Below are 16932 nucleotides of genomic sequence, written 5' to 3'. Positions count from 1 at the left end.
GGTTCTCCTCAAGTTTTAGAGTGGCAGGGAGGCTGTTCCAGAGGGAGGCCCCAGCCGAAGACAGAGATCTACCCCCTGCTCGTTTCTTAGAAAAACGACTGACCCTGAGTGAGTTGGAGGTAGAGGAGTGAAGAACTCGAGAGGGGAGGTATTTGTGGAGAGATAGCTGAAGGTATTTTGGACCCAGGCCCCAGAAAGCCATCCTAAGGACTGACAACCCCTAATGTGCCCCGGAGACCCATTTGCCCAGCAAACAATCTAGGAACTTGCACTGCTCACCTGCTCCAACCTCTACTCCCACTTAACCATCTCTTTCTCCCTTGGAATCTTTCAAATTTCCTTGAAGATAGCAACTGTCCTACTCATTCTTAAGAAGCACTTTCCTGACTCCAAAATCCAACTATCAGCCTATCTATGTCTCTTCACACTATTCAAAAATCCTTGAACCACTTGTCATTAAAATGGATCTCATCGTAAGAAAACATTCAAATCCTCTATGTCACATGCCCCAGTACATGTGAATGCACAGGTCTCTCAAGAGGTGCCAGAGAAGATCATATCCATCCAATATCTTAGGGTCAGAAAGAGAGAGGTGGAGATCTCATCAAGCAAAAGTCAGGAAAATACTGTGGTAGAACAGCTGGATGAGGCTGAACATTACTGGTCTTTATCTGCACCACCACACCCACTGAGAAGTCAAGCAATAATGGTGACGATGACATGGACAATGATCAAGATGAAGATTGTGATCTATTCGCGTACAGACAGGAACTTGTGTTGGTGCTGGAAAATACCAAGAATACCAATGAATAACAATTAAACACTAAGAGAACTACACCCAAGAGAAGAGACACAACACAACACATAATTATCTATGTCCCAATTAAATACATATACACACACCAAGAATGGTAAACCAACACAACAAACGTGAGGAAACAAAAACAACAAACACATAGGCAGAAACCTGGAAAGGATAATACACTTATTTGTGTTTTTTGTGTTTTGTTTTGGAAAATGGGACAGGACAATTGTTTTTGCCTTTTAAAGTAAACAGAAGGGAAAAGAGACCAGAGGAAAGAGCAGAGGTGTATGTATGTATTTATTTATCTTTTTGTAGCAGGGAAAAAACTCACATATTACTGAGCAAGCTCTAAATATACAACGACACAAAAACATCAAATAGACCACAAACACAGCAAAACTACAGAAAGCAAACATCAAAGTTCTCAAAACATGTGAAAAAACCACTAATGTGAGCCGGTCCTGTGTCACTCCTTCTATCACAGTCTAACAAACCCATAAAGGACTAGGAAGTTAGCTGGGCCTTTTACAGAGCCACAAGCTGCCTTTAGGAAATGGTCTCCAATTGCGAGACTCAGGATCCTGCAGCAAGAGGTGACTTGGTATTTAACCACACCAACCAAAAGCCTGGTTGTGGACAGGATGAGCCTCCCCAAATTTCATCCAGCACTAGTCACCACTGTAGCGTGCCCTCTAGCTTTTTTCTATTGGACTTCTTGGCTACCTTTTATATGGTGTACAGCTACTCTCTTCTTCTTATACCCCCCACCTTGGCTTTTAGATAACTGCTCTTGACATGGATGCCGCCTACTTCTTTCATAGATAATTCTCTATATCATGGAAAATGGGCACCTCTGATCCAATCCCCATCCTGGTTGGCATCTCCCAGGTTTCTGCCGTTGTTCCTTTAATATTCACACTCTAAACATTTCTCTTGTTTAACGAATCTCTTCCTTTGTGTTACCCAACCATCTCTTTCAGATGACACACAAATCTTCATCTCCTCCCCCACCTTTGTTCCTGATCTCTTTAATCACATAACTTCTTGTCGCTTTCCAATCCTTCACTGGATGGCACCTCACTGTTTTATACTTAATTCCTCCAAGGAGCAATCTACTTTTCTGTCTCCTATGTTCCCTTAACCTTCCTTCACCCATCTCAATTCTTCCATGCTAACACTGTCCCTCCCATAAGGCAGACAACCATAGGTCCTTTTTAATAGCAAATTGAACCTTCCCAACTTTATTAACTCCACTTTGATGGAGGCCCGAATTAACCTGCTTAATATCAGAAAAATCCATCCTTGTCTCACCTTCACCTGTATCTAACTTCTTGTTATGACCTTGGTACTCATCCAGCTCAACTATTTGTCCCGTTTCCCTCTCGGTCTTGACAAAGAACTTAACTGCGTCACCTGTACCATCTACAATCATTTCTGCTCTTCTCCCTCTTCCAATCACTTCCTCCATCCCGATTGGAGTTCGATGAAAAGAATGCACCATGTTCAGACTTCTACTCCTCCTTGAGTGAAAAACCTGCATGGGCTTGCAACCCCTACCTTTCTAACACTATTGTCCTCTCCTCTCTGCATCCTCTGTTCTATTACTCTCCCTAATCTCTCTGTATAAATCCACCCTGGGCTTCCTACTCATTTCACTCATTCTCCCTTATTGCCTTGCACAACTGTGACTCATTTCCATCTTAAAGAGCCACTACTATACACTGCTTCAAAGATACAATTAACCTACACCTCCTATGTCTTAAAGGAATACCCCCACTTACTCCACATGACTCCCTCACCTGGTCTACCCATAATATAAATCCCTTGTAAATACCACACTTTATATATTTAATACCCTCTGTAATGTATGTAATGTAAAACAAGTTATACAGCACAACTTAATCCCATGGTCATCTATGTGCTAGTGCTCAAAACGAGCACTGGGGGACCTAGAGGAGTTGTATCCTTGCACCATGGCTGAATTAGAAGAGATACGTTTTAAGCGCCTTCTGGAAGGGAAGGTATTCCTGTTTTAAACGCAGTGGGAGTGGGATCCAGTTCCATAGGGTTGGAGCGAGTACCGAGAAGGAGCAGGCACCTGCTTGGCCACGCTGATAACTAGGCACTCTGAGGAGACCCAGAGCAGAAGAACAAAGACCTCTGGTTGGACAGTATATCTCGATCTTGCTTCTCAAGTAACTCACCCCCGCCCCATCGTAAAGAGCCCGGTGAGTGGCACAAAGAGTCTTAATCTCGACTCTGGCGGTAACCGCCAGCCAGTGAATTCATTGCAGCAGCCCTGCAGAAGGGTTCAGCTTGGGTGCATTCATGCCGCATTCCAAACTATTTGAAGCCGCTTTATCTGACTTTTAGGCTGACCCAGGTAGATTCCATTACAGTAGTCGAGCGAACCCATAATTGCAGAGGTGAATATCTGTGTACTACGGCTAGTGGGTGGAATCAAAGGCAGGATCTTTTTCAAGATACAGAACTATCTGGAATCAAACAACCTACTAGGCACGAGACAATCCGGCTTCAGACCGAAGCACGGTACGGAGACAGCCCTCCTCGATCTCAAAACCCAAATTGAGGATCTCAAAGACAAAGGTAAACTAGCCCTGTTACTACTATTAGACTTATCTGCTGCCTTTGATCAGGTTAATCACCAAATCCTCTGTCACCACCTGAAAACTGCAGCTCACTTCTCCGACATGGCCACTAACTGGATTCAATCCTTCCTGGATAACAGACAGATGAGGGTATTCTCGCCCACCTCCGCAGCTGACCCTGCACCAGTCCCCTGCGGAGTCCCCCAAGGATTGTGTGTATCCCCTACCCTCTATAATGTATTTACTAAACCATTATTTGATGTGCTCGACTATCTGGGTGTCAGCTACACAAATTATGCTGATGACACCCAGATACTCATCCCCATCACGGGTGATTACACAGTAGATTCAAAAGCCCTAAATGACTTTTACCATGTCATTCAAACTTGGATGGCCCAACATGAGCTCTGTCTCAAGGAAGACAAGACAGAGCTCCTCATCCTAGGTACTCAGCAAAGACTAAACAAGCTGAACCCTATGTTCAGTTCCTTTAACATCGATGGAAATCTAATAAAAGTCTCCAAAGATACCAAAACGCTTGGAATCTACCTCGATTCCACCCTCTCCCTTCACAAACAAACAAATGCAGTTGCGGCCGCCGCCGCCGCCTATACCTGCAAGCTGATCACAGCATGTCGCCCTTTTCTCTCCACGCACAACTGTACTACCCTCACTAGGACCCTGGTCATGCCCAAACTGGACTACTGCAATGCATTGTACCAGGGCACTAATCAGGGTAACCTAGACAAGCTCCAGATCATAAAAAATAATGCCATCAGGGCAGCCCTCAACATCCCCAGATCGGCACACATTTCGGATACCAGGAAGAACCTTCATTGGTTGCCAGTCTCCCAAAGGATCTCACTAAAATCGCTTGCCCTAACCTACAAATGCATGAATAACCTGGCCCCCACCTATCTCTCCTCACGATTCACGCTGTACACCCTAGTGGCTCACTTAGATCTACCCTGAACGAGAGCCTACTGATACCTAGATACAAGCTTCAAACAGCTGGCGGATCCAGCTTCCCAGTCCTGGCAGCCAAATTGTGGAACGCTGTCCCCTTGACTACTAGAAACCTCCCCTCCTTCAACCTTTTCAAACATAGAGCCAAATGTTGGCGAGTCACTTCCAATGCCCAAGCTACATTCTGAAAACGTGATGCAATAACTTATGTATGGATGTACTATTCGACAAACTATGTATCGTTGTACTACTTACCTATGCCTATTTCTATGCTATATTTATTGTTCGATATATAATCACTGTTTGCAACCTATGTAACCATTGCTCTCAAGATATGTGCCCGGTAGCCTCCGGGCCTGGTTTGCGCTATACAAATAAATAAATATAAATACAAATACAAGACTTTCAGTTTCCTAAAACCGGCACTACAAACTGCTGTAATTTGGGTTTCTCTGAAGCCAATATGCAGAAGCCTCACACCAGGACTTTTTACCGACGTACTGGGCGCTGGACAAGACCCCAGGGAGTCTGGCCAAAGCTGAGAACTCCAGAGACCGGCAACGGCCTGAGAGCCAACTATCAGCACTTCCGTTTTTTCACCATTTAATTTGAGCCAGTTGTCAGCCACCCACTTGCCAATAGCAGAGAGGCAATTTCTGAGCTTGGCTGGGGGATCAGTTGATGTGGAGTCTAGTTGAAAAACCAATTGGGTGTTGTCGGCATATGTGTAGAAAAGGACAGCAAACTTTGCAATACAATCCGCCAGTGGCCGCAGATAGAGATTAAACAAAAGAGGGACAACGCTGACCCCCGGGGAACCCATAGGGGAGAATATGTGGAGGGTAGTGGCATGTTTGAAGTGAAACCGTTTGTGTGCACTCTTCTAAAAAGGAATTCAAGCATGCCAGTATTGAGCCCTTAACCGCTGATTGCTCCAGGCGGGAAGTCAGAATGCCATGAGCTACAGTGTCCAGACCTGATGAGAGAACGAGAAGAATCAGAACCCGACCTCTCTGCGGTCCTAAAGAAGAGCCAAATCATCCAGGAGAGAAGCCATCACGGATTCAGTACCCATCGAGGGACAAAAGCCTGGCTGAAATGGGTGCAAACAATTACTGACCTCCAGGAATCTAGAAAAGACAGGTGTAATCACATCTGACCATGCTATGCCATGTGTCTTGTCCCCAGTTTCTTTGCGACTAAAACCCCCCTCATTATCTGTTCAATTGCTCACTTCCAACCCACCCAACTTACTGCACTTTTTTCCTGTTAAGTTCTTTTGAAAAACTGTTTCTGGTCAAAACACCTGCTACCCTCAATAAATACAATACAATAAGTACAATAAAATGCAATAGTGTAGTTGTTTGGCTTTCTACCCCATTTTTCATACAATTTAAAAAGGCTCAATTCCAACCCAATACTTTAAAAAAAAATTCTCAAGGGAGCACACCCCCGTGACCCTCTTTCAATACTTAGGGCTACTTATTACATGCATTCTGACGTCAGAAAGAAAATATTTTGGTTCTGACGTCAGAAAGAAAATATTTTGGTTCTAGTTGCGGCACAACATTTCGTGCTCTGGCTCCACTGTGCATGTCAGGAACCAGGAAGTTCTCCCTGCTTCCTTTCTGTGTTGAGCACAGGTGCTACATTCTGCTTGAAGAGGAGTCCTTCAAAGCAATGTTTCAAGAAACAGGTAAGAAAAATAAATATGTTTTAAGTGTGTGTGTGCTAGTGCATGGTGATGCATGATTATGATGTATGCATGTATGCGTGCATGCAAGGGTGTGTATTACATGTCATGCAATGTGTTGATTTTTCAACTTTCACCTTCAATATTAAATATTATACTTGTTAACAAATTATTTGTTTGGCTATTAGATGGTGCCTTAGCACCACCTATAATTAGAAATTATTGCATTAGAGTATAGATAGGGAGAAATAGCCTATGAAGAGGGACACAAAGCTTGTAGGTTTTTATTGGGTATTTGCCCACCCATTGACTGCTCATTTCCATGCTAATCCGAATGGGCATCACCACACAGTGCAAAAACAAGGAGGGTCCTGGGAGACTCTCTTCCAGACATGAGTCCCGGTTATGCGAGCCTTACCAAGATTCGTTAGCTCACTATCTTTCACAGAAAAGAAAGATCCTAAACATATCAGTCTTTGTCCTGCCCTGGGGCAGTCTAACACCAAAATGCTAGGCAATTCTCCTCTGAACAAGAGTACCAACAGCAACCCCAGACACGTGTTACGGTCTGGTTGGAACTCATGAGTAGGGTGGAGCTGTGCCACTCTAAGAATAGTGAGCAAGGGGTCTATATCTGAATTCCCCAAGTAATTTAGCATGAGACCCATAGTTACTTAAATTATGCAAAAACCAAAGGGGGACCTGGGAGTCCCTCTGCTGGACATTAGTCCCAGTTACAAGATCCTTACCCAGATTCTTTTGCTCAATATCTTTCACAGAGGAGAAATACTCTACTACCATTCCTGATAAAACTCACCTTGTCTGCATGTTGAGACCACAATTTACCTGGTAACTCAGATAACAACACAGCAAAATCTGAATCTGTCCCTTGATTAACTTTTGCCAATTTCAACATAGCCATCACTTAATTTGAATGTTCACCTGGAATATCTGAAAATACTCCTTCGGGAGTACAATAAATCATGCACCCTAATTTCTCAATATGTCTCGCTTTTGGTCAGAAGAGCAGACTTAACAGAAATGCAAGCTCTTCTAAGATAGGATCCGAAGTCACTGACAAGGTGGGAGTAACAGGATGAATCGGAGGATTATTAGAAATACCAACAGCTTTGATAGTGGTGGAGGAAAGTGTCACACTCAGGAGATATGTGTAGCTGATTGATGTGGGTTGGCTGCAGTAGCTACTAAACAGGACACGCTCTTCCAATGTGTTTTACATTCAACAAAAGGGACTTCTTGGTTAATGGTTATCCATGCATAGATGGATGCATCATATTTCCATTGGCTCTCCTAACCAGACAGAGCCATGCTTAGCTTGATTGGAATGAATACCTTTTACCAACCTTCTAGATTCTGCAGTGACTTCATATGACTTCACAAAAATGCCTCAAATTCAAGGTTGCTTGCATAATACATAAAGTACTTATTGGGCTTTGCCCAGGCTTAATCACTACAGTTCATAATACATCAGCATGCCGGAGGTTCAACAACAGCACTGAGGAATGCCAACATAAGCACGCTGGTGTACAGAACTATACATGACTGTAACAACGCCAGGATCCTGCAGACCCACAAGACACACAGATGTGGATAATCATCTGCAAGTCCTTCTAGGGGATGTTGCTGCTGATACTGATAATTGACCTTCCTTCTGCACCATCCAACACCATCAGCATTAAGTAGTCACTCCACTTCTCCACCATCCAAAACCATAAACTGCATTATCCCCTAAAAGGACTAAACCATCCAACACCATCAGCATTAAATAGTCACCCTCCCTCTACACCAACCAACACCAACAGCTACACTATCCGCTAAAAGCACTACACCATCCAACACGATCAGCATTAAGTATTTACCCAGCTTCTACACCATCCAACACCATCAGCCAGAATATCCTCTAAAAGGACTCCACCATCCAACACCATCAACATTAAGTAGTCACCCTACTTCTACACCATTCAAAACCATAAGCTGCATTATCCCCTAAAAGGACTAAACCATCCAACACCATCAGCATTAAATAGTCACCCTCCCTCTACACCAACCAACACCAACAGCTACACTATCCGCTAAAAGCACTACACCATCCAACACCATCAGCATTAAGTATTTACCCAGCTTCTACACCATCCAACACCATCAGCCAGAATATCCTCTAAAAGGACTCCACCATCCAACACCATCAACATTAAGTAGTCACCCTACTTCTACACCATCCAAAACCATAAGCTGCATTATCCCCTAAAAGGACTAAACCATCCAACACCATCAGCATTAAATAGTCACCCTCCCTCTACACCAACCAACACCAACAGCTACACTATCCGCTAAAAGCACTACACCATCCAACACCATCAGCATTAAGTATTTACCCAGCTTCTACACCATCCAACACCATCAGCCAGAATATCCTCTAAAAGGACTCCACCATCCAACACCATCAACATTAAGTAGTCACCCTACTTCTACACCATCCAAAACCATAAGCTGCATTATCCCCTAAAAGGACTAAACCATCCAACACCATCAGCATTAAATAGTCACCCTCCCTCTACACCAACCAACACCAACAGCTACACTATCCGCTAAAAGCACTACACCATCCAACACCATCAGCATTAAGTATTTACCCAGCTTCTACACCATCCAACACCATCAGCCAGAATATCCTCTAAAAGGACTCCACCATCCAACACCATCAACATTAAGTAGTCACCCTACTTCTACACCATCCAAAACCATAAGCTGCATTATCCCCTAAAAGGACTAAACCATCCAACACCATCAGCATTAAATAGTCACCCTCCCTCTACACCAACCAACACCAACAGCTACACTATCCGCTAAAAGCACTACACCATCCAACACCATCAGCATTAAGTATTTACCCAGCTTCTACACCATCCAACACCATCAGCCAGAATATCCTCTAAAAGGACTCCACCATCCAACACCATAAACATTAAGTAGTCACCCTACTTCTACACCATCCAAAACCATAAGCTGCATTATCCCCTAAAAGGACTAAACCATCCAACACCATCAGCATTAAATAGTCACCCTCCCTCTACACCAACCAACACCAACAGCTACACTATCCGCTAAAAGCACTACACCATCCAACACCATCAGCATTAAGTATTTACCCAGCTTCTACACCATCCAACACCATCAGCCAGAATATCCTCTAAAAGGACTCCACCATCCAACACCATCAACATTAAGTAGTCACCCTACTTCTACACCATCCAAAACCATCAGCCACATTATCCCCTAAAAGCACTAAGCCATCCAACACCATCAGCATTAAGTAGACACCCTCCTTCTACACTATCCAACACCAACAGCTATAATATCTGCTTAAATGACTACACCATTCAACACCATCAGCCACAATATCCCCTAAAAGGATTACACCATCCAAAGCCATCAGCATTAAGTATTCACCCACCCTCCACACCAACCAGCACCAGCAGCTATACTATCTGCTAAAGGAATACACCATGCAACACCATCAGCATTAAGTATTCAACCTTATTCTACACCATTCAGCACCATCAGCCACAATATCCCCTACAAGGATTGCATCATTCTAAGCCATCAGCATTAAGTATTCACTCTCCCACTACAGCAACCAACACCAACAGCTACACTATCTGCTAAAAGGAATACACCGTCCAACACCATCAGCATTACGTATTCACACTCCGTCTACACCATTCAACACCATCGGCAACACTATTCTCTAAATGTATTGCACAATCCAAAGCCATCAGCATTAAGTATTCACCCTCCTTCTACACTATCCAACACCAACTTCTATAATATCAGCTAAAAAGGACTACACCATCCAACACCATCGACATTATGTATTCACCCTCCTTCTACACCACCCAACACCATCAGCCACAATATCCTCTAACATCGTTTGCTGATGTGTGGATGGAGGAAACTAAGCAACTCTTCATGATATCATTCCTTTCCTTTAAGTTCTCCTGCCCCCTCAGAAGTATCAGTTCAGAGTGCTCAGCACTTCCTACTCCTCAATATCTACACAAACTCTCTGTAAGAAATAACCATCAACCCAAATATCACCTCCTACAGTTTCATTCATGATATACACTTTGTCTACAGTGGCTGCCTTATTATAAATAGACTTGTAAATGACAGAAAACTGAAACCCAACCCAACTGAAACCAGATTCATGGTCTGCAGCACCAAATAAACTGTCTTAAGGAACAATTCCTCTGCCAACACAAATGGAAATTGGCTGTCAACCGATCTGGACCCCTAAAATCCCCAGGTTGCTCATGAATGAATCTCCATAGGTTTAAGCTAGAGTTAGTAGCTGCTTCTTACATCTAAGATCCATGTGTCACATTACACTATGCCTGCAATTCTCAGGAACAACCATGGCAGTTGCTGCCCTATACCAGATATGCAAGCCTTATTACATATACTTACTACAAACACATCAAGTAGAGCTTTCTTTTGCTTCTAATTTTTCACAATAGCTGTTTATTGCCACATCTCAGGACTGAAAGGTGTTCTGCCATTTACCACCTGCTATTCTTCAAGGGCTCTCAGGGTTTCATCACATCTCAGTACTCTCAAGGTTTCCACAGCTTTCATGTTCAAGGTCTCTCAGGGTTTCATCACATCTCAGTACTCTCAAGGTTTCCACAGCTTTCATGTTCATGGGCTCTCAGGATTTCATCACATCTCAGTACTCTTAAGGTTTCCACAGCTTTCATGTTCAAGGGCTCTCAGGGTTTCATCACATCTCAGTACTCTCAAGGTTTCCACAACTTTCATGTTCAAGGGTTCTCAGGGTTTCATCACATCTCAGTACTCTCACGGGTTCCACACCTTTCATGTTGAAGTGCTCTCAGGTTTTTCTGCACTTCTAATATTCAAGGGGAATCATAGTGTCAGCGCTTCCCAGGTTCAAGTTTGTGCAACATTCCATGTGTGTGCTTATCACTGGAGTAATTCTGGATTGAATTGCGTACAGCTTAGGGAAGTAAAGAACCTTTTGCAAATTGCAAATAACACAACCACTTCTGGTTTGCAGTAGAGTAACTTGTAGGACAGAAGTTCTCTGTGGCTTACCTCAATTCTCTGACTGGTGAATCACCTTTTATGAGGTAAATATATGCAGGATCCAAAGTAGAACAAAAACATGGTTTTTCAATACAAATAGGAATGAAATGGTGTCAGACAATCAAATATGCCAGATGACTGAGGGTCAGCTATCCAGGTGGCAGAGAGCAGGAACCAGACAAAAAAAGGGCAGAAGACAATGGGGGTAATTCATAGAATTAAGCGCACAAATGGCGCACGCGGCTGGCGCACAGTGTGCGCGTGCGATAGTCTGCGCCAGCCGCATGCGCCAAAATCCATTTCGGCGCACAGCGTATTCATGGATTTCAGCCACCAAAACTAGCCGCGGCGCAGAGTGGCGCAGCGACCCTGCAGCAACGCCAATAAACCCCTCATGAACGCCCCTCGCGCAAGGAAAAGGCATCAAAATCCCCAATCCAGCGCAAAGGGCTGTGCTAACCCTGGACCAGGATAGAGGGGAACGTGTATTCCTGGGGTTCGCGGGAAGTTTCACCCGCGATTTCAGCAGGGTACGTGTATACCTGGGGTGCGGGGAAGTCTAACATGCGATTTCAGCAGGGTACGTGCATTTCTGGGGTGCGCGGGAAGTTCCACACGTGATTGCAGCAGGGTACGTGTATTCCTGGGGTGCGGGCAAGTTTAACACGCAATTTCAGCAGGGTACGTGTATTTCTGGGGTGAGCGGGAAGTTCCACACGAAATTGCAGAAGGATACGTGTATTTCTGGGGTGCGGGCAAGTTTAACATGCAATTTCAGCAGGGTATGTGTATTTCTGGGGTGCGGGCAAGTTTAATACGCGATTCCAGCAGGGTACGTGTATTTCTGGGGTGCGCGGGAAGTTCCACACGCGATTGCAGCAGGGTACGTGTATTTCTGTGGTGCGTGGGAAGTTCAACACACGATTTCAACAGGGTACGTGTATTTCTGGGGTGCGTGGGAAGTTCCACATGCGATTGTAACAGGGTACGTGTATTTCTGGAGTGGGGGCAAGTTTACCACGCGATTTCAACAGGGTACGTGTATTTCTGGGGTGCGCGGGAAGTTCCACATGCGATAGGCCCTGTGCGAGTGGGGTACTTGTATTTCGGGGGTGCAAGGGATTCCTACACATGAATTGGCAGTGTGGGTCCTCCCAGGTGTTCCCTCTACACCCTCCATGCCCCCTGCAGGCAGACCACACCACAGCGGACTACCCTGCACCCCTGGGCATGTCCCGCAGGCAGCCCAACAACCATAGGCATGCCCCCCAGCCAAGCCACATGTCACCTTGCACTAGTGATCACCAATGCATTACCCCCTTGCACCCCACCCCCCAGCAGGCCCCCACTCATGTGCCCCAGCACCCCTACCCCCCAGCAGTCAAGGGCACCTGCCTGCAGGCCCCCACTCATGTCCCCTTGCACCCCCACCCCCCAGCAGTGTGGGGCACCTGCCAGCAGGCCCCCACTCATGTCCCCCTGCACCCCCACCCCCCAGCAGTGCAGGGCACCTGCCAGCAGGCCCCCACTCATGTCCCCTTACACACCCACCCCCCAGCAGTGCGGGGCACCTACCAGCAGGCCCCCACTCATGTCCCACTCATGTCCCCCTGAACCCCCAACCCCCAGCAGTGCAGGGCACCTGCCAGCAGGCCCCCACTCATGTCCCCTTGCACACCCACCCCCGAGCAGTGTGGGGCACCTGCCAACAGGCCCCCACTCATGTCCCCTTGCACCCCCAGCACTGAGGGGCACCTGCCAGCAGGCCCCCACTCATGTGCCCTTGCGCCCCCACCCCACAGCACTGAGGGACACCTGCCAGCAGGCCCCCACTCATGTCCCCTTGCACACCCAGCACTGAGTGGCACTTGCCAGCAGGCCCCCACTCATGTCCCCTTGTACCCCCACCCCCCAGCACTGAGGGGCACCTGCCAGCAGGCCCCCACTAATGTCCCCTTGCACACCCAGCCCCCAGCAGTGCGGGGCACCTGCCAGCAGGCACCCACTCATGTCCCACTAATTTCCCCTTGCACTCGCACCCCCCAGCAGTGCGGGGCACCTGCCAACAGGCCCCGACACATGTCCCCCAGGAAACACGTCATCACAATCTCGATCCCTGGCCCTTATGGGCAGCCTTCACATTCCAAACACCCACCCAAGTATTTCATCCACCCACATAGAAATGCCAATTACATGACACAACCCCAATGGCAAGTATGTAAATGAAAACATGTCCCTCACACACACACAATGGGTGCAAGTGAATGTCAAAACCCATATCATGACATGCATGAAAACAATGAGATGATACCACACATTGAAGTTGGATGAAAAAAATGTATTAAAAGCAACATGAATGGTATTAAAATCAAACAAACGACAATGGAAATTAAAAAAGAAAAGCTGCATGTCTGTAAAATAATGAAAAACAACAAATCATAATCCAAAGGAAAGGTGTCCAAAGTCACAGTTCCAAAAATGAAATCCAAGGGCAAAACAAAAGTGAAAACCATTGCTCCATGGGGAAATCCAAACAAAAAAGTTGAATACAACAGTGAACTATATACAGATGAACAATCCAGGGTCCATGATCCCAACTGAAGAAATGAAACCTATCAAAAACTCCTACCTAATAAAAAAAATATATACAAAAATGTGGTCCATTGTCCTAAAGGTCCAAAATAAAGAAAAAACCAAAGGAAAACTAATACTATCCAACTATTTACAAGGGCAGCGGGCAAGTCCAACGGCTCACATGTTGATGTCCCGGGCCAGGGCATCATCGAACTCCTGCTCGATGTCCTGGAGGCGGTCCTCTTCCATGGCCCCGAGGTATCGCAGGGACGATGACATCTGGAACTCCAGGTCCCTGGGAATGGCCTCGAGGGACTCGGCCCGCCTCAGGGCCCTACGCATGGAGTTCTCCGCCCTGACCATCGTGAGCCGTGCCTCTTCCGCCCGCTGCCTCTCCGCATCTATCGCATGGCCCAACCGCTGCCACACGGAAGACACTTCCCATCCAGGGTCCTTCTGCCCTCCGGCCGATGCCAGCCCCTCCGATGATGAAGGCCCCGAGCCATCATGGCTCCCACCTTGTTGCTGCTGCTGCTGTGCTGTGGCCTGTGCCCTGGCTCCTGCTGCCTGCACATCCTCCTCCAGCTGGGGTGCAGTTGTGGAGGTGGCCATCCCTGCTCCGACTCCCGACTGTGGCAGGGATCTGTTGTCCACCAGCCTGGCCGCAGGGTCAGAGGCAGCTCCACAGGGCACCCAGGTGATACATGGGTGGGAAGATGGCATGGAGGATGTCTGGGGCATAGTGGGTTCAGTTGAGGAGGGGGTCGGAACAAGGTCCAGGAAATGGAGGAATCCGGCCCTGGTGAGCTGTCCCAGTGGGTCACTGCGGTCAACAAGCCATTTGAGAAGACGTGCAGTCTCCTCATGAAAAGACTGCAGGTCACCTCGCATGGCATGTTGACGCAATGCCACCCCACCCAGGACAGGCTCAACCTGGTGTCGGATAGCCACATCCGCAGGGAGAGGAAGGCCAGTTGGTGTAAGCCAATCCCCTCCCTGAGAATGGGTCTGGACGTAGGCATCCCTGCTGGTGCAAGATGATGCAGTGACAGGATCAGGGACAGGATTGCACACAGGCACCTCCGCGGCGGCCTGTGCTGCCTCCTGTCCCTGGTCCTGCACTGCACCACTAGCATCAGTGGAATCCACACCTCCAGACCCCGTCTCTGTCCCTTGCACAGCCTCCTCCTCCACCAAACCCCCCACCAACCTGGATGACTCCATGCCATCTTCCTCCGTTGGGCCCTGTGGGGTCTCAGCTGCCCCTTCTGGTGCCGATGAGTCCAACTCCGACCTCCGCCTCTTGGACCTCCCCTCGGCAGCTGCAGCCTGGGACATGGCAACGGACTCCTCACTCCCCGACAAGATGACAACCTGGGAGGGGAGCCGGGCCTTGCGTCTCCGGTTGGCGGTGCGATCCCTGCCGCTGTGCTCCACAGCACCTTCTCCGCCCTCTTCATCAGTTGATGCTGCAGACAGGGAGAAATAAAACACAGGCATCAGGGCACTGTACAATGGACTCATACACACATGACAGTTGTACATGAGTGACATTGTCAAACTTCAGACATGGCATCACAATCCCGAACACACATGTCATTTTGACTCACACATATGAGCTATTCCACAGCCATATTGCAACAGCCAGCACCATCCATACACATACAACAGCATGAGCAGCCAAAGGTGAGCCAGACATCACATGAAACACAGGGAGTGCACTACACATGCACACACGCCACCACACTTACATGCATGTGTACACCTCCGCCAACTGTCGCAGTGTTGAGATCGGCATCCATGTCACATCTGCCAATCAGTTTTCCACATATCAGTGTCACATGCATCCATGTTGCATCACTGTTGCACCCTTGTCAAATAGACACACATGCACATGTACACGGTGCACATACATGCAGCTGGAACCAACATCCATGTGTGACACCACAACCATGCCAACTGACATACACAGTAATGCAAACATGTGTGCTCACACATCTGCATTTGGCTTGCATGCTTACCCACACATACACCATCCATGTGTCTCACACATGAAAGTACTTGCATGTGTCTGCCTCACAGCCCTGTACATACACATCCATACATGGCCCTAGAAAAACACATGTACAACCTGCACACTACTGGCACATCACCACACGCACAGCTTCCAATCAGTATGCATGTACACTTACCGCTCGACTCCAGACGGGTCTGCCTCTCAAGGACCTGGACGTGGAGCGCTGGGCATATGCGTTCCAGGACCCTCATCTGATGTTCCGACAGGTGGCCCCGGTGCCCCTTAGCATCAGCTGCCTTCAAGAGGCACCAGGCCTTGTTGAGGGTCCTGGACCTGAAGTCCTCCCAGCACTTCTTGACATGTTGGAAGTCGCGGACTGCCACCCCCTCCGCGTTGATGGCAGTCAAGATGTCCGTCCAGATCCGAGTCCGTCCTTCCTTGTCGGCCGTCAAACTTCTGAAGAGGGCATCATACTGCCCCAGGACTTGCTCCACCAGGACACCAACTTCGGTGGCAGTGAAGCTGGTGGCCCTCTGCCTCTCTGGCTGGGGGTTGCCAGTGGTGCCAGATGGTGTAGTGCCCGACATGGCATCCCCAGAGGCAGGAGTGGGTGGGCAACTGGGTCCTGGGGCTGGGCTGTGGAGTGATGGTATCCCAGTCGGGAGTCTTCTGTTCCAGCAGGGGTGGTCACAGCAACTGCACCCCTGGCTGATGTGCAGGCAGCAAATAGCAGGGCACGTGGGCAGCAGGTAGTCAGGCAGCAGCAGATGGCAGGTGGGAGCGTGCTCAGGGCTCTGGGGGGCAGTGATTCGGCCTTTTGGGCAGGAGCGTGGTCTTCCGTGTGTGAACGCGTGGCCAGCTTGATACGGAGTGATTTGGCACGTGAAAAATGTGCACGTCAGCGTGTGATTCGAGGAAAGGCCCCTAGCGTGTAAGCACGTCAGCACTCGTACGCGCTTTCATTGGACCAAAGGCCCTTCAAGCATAAGTGCCTCTGTGACGTGACACGCGCGGGCGTGCGCGGGCGTTTCCCTCGTGACGTTAGCATAGAGGTTCAGCGCGTGTGAAAAAATTGCACGTCCGCGTGTGAATGAGTATAATCCGAGGAAAGGGCCCATGCGCGTAAGTGACGTGACGCGCG

The sequence above is a fragment of the Ambystoma mexicanum genome, chromosome 2q (assembly GCF_040938575.1).
Source record: "Ambystoma mexicanum isolate Mex_15411 chromosome 2q, UKY_AmexF1_1, whole genome shotgun sequence".
Classification (NCBI taxonomy): Eukaryota; Metazoa; Chordata; class Amphibia; order Caudata; family Ambystomatidae; genus Ambystoma; species Ambystoma mexicanum.
The sequence above is the reverse complement of the archived record's forward strand: the minus strand, read 5'-3'. Positions refer to the sequence as shown.